The following is a 4,972-nucleotide window of genomic DNA, read 5'->3' on the forward strand; positions in this document are numbered from 1 at the left end:
ACCTCTGATACAGGCGCAGCACTGAGTGACCTCTGATACAGGCGCAGCGCTGAGTGACCTCTGATACAGGCGCAGCGCTGAGTGACCTCTGATACAGGCACAGCACTGAGTACCCTCTGATACAGGTGTTTGGTGATGCCGCTGTGCTGCCCAGCTACTCTTAACACTATGGCTTTTTAATTGTATTAATAGCATGTAATTTTTTTCTTTTCCTAAGTACTTACGTATGTGCAAATATAAGAAAATCAGTGCTTATCACTAGCATATAAATCAGAGTCAGGGATGATGGTGTTGCCGAAAACTACAGATTGTCCTTGTAGGTGGCTGAGACAGTGATGCCTTTGCATTCTGAGGCTTCAGGTACACAAACTTTGTTTTGTACACAAAATTATTATTATAATTTTGAAACAGAGTCTCACTCTCACTCTTTTGCCCTGGGTAGACTGCTGTGGCATCATCACAGCTCACAGGAAACTCAAACTCTTGGGCTCAAGTGATCTTCTTGCCTTAGCTTCCCTAGTAGCTGGAACTACAGGCACCTGCCATGACACCTGGCTAGTTTTTTTCTATTTTTAGTAGCGATCAGGCTGGTCTCAAACGCCTGAGCTCAAGAATCCATCTGCCTTGGCCTCCTAGAGTGCTAGGATTATAGATGTAAGCCACCAGGCCCAGCCTCATACACAAAATAATTAAAAATATTGTATGAAATCTAGTCTATGTGTATAAAGTGTATATGAAACATAAATGAGTTTTGTGTTTAGTCTTGAGTCCCCTTTCCAAGATATTCCATCATGCATACACACATGTTCCAACTTCTAATAACATCTGAAATTCAAAAAAATCCCAAATGTGAAATATTAGGGCCCTAAGCATTTTGGATAAAGGATATACTTGGCCTAAACTAATTTTCAGTCCTTTAGGAAATGCAGGATATAAGATATTTCTAGAAATTTGGAATAGGTTGAATCTTCAAAATGCCCACCAACCCAGGAATGATTAACAAGCTGTGGTATATGTACACCATGGTATACTATTTAGCCGTCAAAAAGATGGAGACTTTATATCTTTTGTATTAACCTGGATGGATGTGGAACACATTAGTCTTAGTAAAGCTTCACAAGAATGGTGAAACAAGAATCTTATGTACTCAATTCTGATATGAAGACAATTAAGGTCCTAGTACATGGTGGGGGTGGGGGATGGGGAGGGCTGAAAAAGGGAAGGAGGGGGTGGGGGGACAAGGGTGTGGTATACCTGTGGGGGTGGGGCACAATTATAAGAAGGTCCTTATCTAACAAAAGCAATCAATGTGACCTGGTTCAGTGTACCCTCAATGAATCCCCAATAATAAAAAACAATTTTTATTTTATTCAGAAAAAAATTGAAGCATATTCTGAGAAAAGAACATCCATATAGGAGCATCATGTAATACCATTCAAAGATCAGCAGAATTGCAAAGGAAGGTTCAAAGAAACCAGGTTGACAAAAAAACAAATTGTATAATATCAAGATACATATCTTCATCCAGTTCACTTTTAAACTGACAGAAAAATGTGAGCTATTATAAAATTATTTAAAATTTCAATATTTCATTCCTTGGAGATTAAAATACAATAATCACTTAAAAAATCTGAGACCATCTTGATAATGGGGGTGTAAACTGGTTGCATCTGTACAGTGAGTGGGAAAATTAGCTGATGACAGAATGGATGCCCACCTGCCCTTACAGATGGCAGAGGTTATGACAGGGCACTTTAAAGTGTCAGGAGGAAACTTAGTCCAGTGAATAGCATTGACCCTGGTGGAAGTGTTCTACTGATTCTCTGTGCGTTGAAGTTACCACCTTCTTTTCCATTAAAATTTTCAACTTACCTGCAATATAAGAAAAATGAAAAGTTTCCATGATTCTTGTATTTTCTTTTAGTAAATAACCTCTTTTGTTCACATATCTGTCCTTCAGAAGGAAAACTCTAAGGCCATTTAGAGAGAGTCAGAGATGTTAACCAGAATGGTGGCTATGAGCCTTTAAGAAGGCCCTGACTTTGGGGAGGCTATCGCCTTAGGAGATCATAATAGCACCTGACTCATAGGTTTATCATCAGGGTTAACTTAATTGAAATATGCTACATTTTTAGGGTGGTAACTTGACACCTGGTAAGCACCGAAAAATGTTGGAAATGGTTATTCCAGACTTCTGGGAAACAATTGCTCTTTCACTGGTTAGCTAATGACTATGTAAGAACATTAAATTTCAGATGCTTCAGGTTTCACCCATGTGAATGGACAATAATAATGATTTCCCTGCACAATTACAGAATTAGGAATGGGGATTAAGGCAACATTTCCCCTATTATGAGCAACTATTTAACAAGTGCTTTTTAAATGATGGGTTGTCTAATTGGAAAAGTAATGATTAGCCATTGCAGAAAAGTTGGAAAATACAGGAAAGCACATTCAAAGATTAAGGATTACTTGTTAACCTCAAATCTGAGGTATGTGCTCTTAACATTTTCGCATCTGTCCTTTGTCACATAAATGTGTATCTATATGTGTCTATGACTGTCTGTATTCCATCCATACCTAATGAGGTATGAAGCTCTGGGTGTACATAAAAGAAACATAACATCATGGCATGCACCTGCCTTAGCATTTTGGGAGGCCAAGGTGAGAGTATTGCTTGAGCCCTTGGAATTTAAGACCAGCCTGGACAACATAGTGAGAGCCCATCTCTAAAAAAATTAGAAAAATTAAATGAGCTGGGGGTCGTAGTATGTGCCTGTAGTCCCAGCTACTTGGGAGGCTGAGGAAAGGATCATTTGAGCCCAGGAGTTTGAGGTTGCTGTGAGCTATAATGACACCACTGTACTCCAGCCTAGGTGACAGAGCAAGTCTGTGTCTCTAAATATGCTCCTCAAAAGTCCTCATATTCTCCTGGGAGAGAGGGTTGGCAATATCAAACAGCTAAATAACAAGGGAAAGCTGTTTGCCATTCTGTAACAAAAGGTTAATTTCCAACGGGGAAACAAGAAAAAGGGGAGAGAGATGAAGATGTAGATGTTAGAGGAGGTGGGGTAGAGAGTTAAGGGATTCCTCTTTAGAGGACACATAATTTTGGTTTGGGCTGGTCTGATGGTGTCCCCAGATGTTGCACTTTTAGTGCTGACATCTGGAAAGCAGCACTGTTAGAGACACACCTGAGGGTATGGCTGCCCAGCCCCTGCCTGGAAGTGGGATATGAGAGGGTGATATGTGCAAATTCCTGGCCATGTCCTTTAGAAAGGATAATCTCTCTGCCATTGGCTCTCTTTCTTTGTTCCGGAATCCAGGATATGGCTGTAGTGCTGGAGTCAGGGGTGCTTCAACTGACAGTAACAGTGGATGGTTTCAGGGAGAGCAAAGGAAAGCACCAGGCACTGGGCAGGTTTAAATATGAGTGTAAACCGTGGGGGCAAACCGGGGAGTGCTAGAATGCACCGACAGCAAAGCCTGTCAGTGCCACCCCCTTCCCGCCTCTGTTCATTCACCCAGAGGGACAGGAGCCTCTGGGTACACCTGAGCCACACAAGCAGGTGGGACCTGCCACACTCTGTCCCTGGAGGAAGGGTATCATGAGATTCTTAAATCCTTATTTTATAAGGACTGAGAGTGGTGGCTATTTTTAGAGGCAAGCCTGCCCATTACATAATAGGTTTTCTGATTTATGAAGTTACGCCTGCCCTTGGCAGCCTTGACATCACTGGCCACCAGCCCAGGGGAGGCGTGGGGTTGGGAGTCACCCCCAGCTTCTTTTACAGATGAAGCCCTCTCCCCAGGGTGGTCCAGTGACAGAATGAAAGAAAGAGGGTCCTGGATGGCGTACACCATCCATCATAAGAATAGTATTTTTGCCCCTCTTTCTTATAGAAGCTCAGCCTTTGCCCATCACGTAATCAGGTACTCCCCAGAGTCAGTGGCCTGTAGAAGGTGCAGAGACTGAAATCAAGGTAGATTATTTTTCTGGTGGCATTTTGAGGTTATAAAAAAATATTAAAAATCTTATGGGCTCCTACTAACTTCAAATACTTAGGAATCTTTTAGGCTCAGAATAGAACACAAATGGCTTGAAAATATTCCTTGCAGTGATGGTTCAACTTGCTTTACTGTTTCTCAAGGAGGGTAAGTGCCCTTATTAGTTTCTGAGGAGAAAAATATACCTCTAGGATGTGACCTTACTGTAATATCTACTGGTATTTTTTTCTGGTAATTGAAGAAGTCACAGCATGCACCAGAAAGATTAAGGCTTATGTAGGAAGAAATTAGAGTTTTGTTTTCTTTTTAAAGTACTGGGCTCTCGCATGGTGCTATTGAAGTAACAGTCTGTGCTGATTTCTTGGCAGACATGTCCAAAGGAACTTTCTTCACCAACTTGTTCTTTGAGGACTCACAGTCAAGCAACCTCTCTGTGTGGGCTTTAGGGGAGCTCTTGCTTTGGGGTATTTGCTGGCCAGAATGTTACAGTCATCATAATTAGTAATTTTACATGGAAGAGCACACTCTGTTTGAAGTTAACAAGGATATCTGAGTTTCTTTGAAAATACAGAGAATGCAAGTACTTTAGAGCAAGCTTTGCTGTGAATAAAATTATACAAGTCAGTTCTAACTAGGGTCTTGGGAAAATTCTGAGAGAGCATTCTGATAATGTGACACTGTGGCCCAACAGTTTATTGAATAAAGATCTATTTTTGAACAGTGACTTTAAAAAGTATTTATATTTTTGTGTGCCCAGAGTAAACATTCTCGAAATTCTTCCCTTTCTTAAATGCTTGGAGGTTGATGTCCCAAGAACGCACCTCACTGACACGCAATCCAAGTCCTAGTAAAGTGGTAAGTGATGACAACTCCCTGGGTGGAGCCACCATGACTGAGTAGACATGATATTAATAATGCCAAACAACTTATTCCTTACAGTATATTCAATACAACCCACTGATGA

Source organism: Otolemur garnettii, unplaced genomic scaffold, assembly GCF_000181295.1.
Source record: "Otolemur garnettii isolate 467f Iridium unplaced genomic scaffold, OtoGar3 scaffold00114, whole genome shotgun sequence".
NCBI classification, from domain to species: domain Eukaryota; kingdom Metazoa; phylum Chordata; class Mammalia; order Primates; family Galagidae; genus Otolemur; species Otolemur garnettii.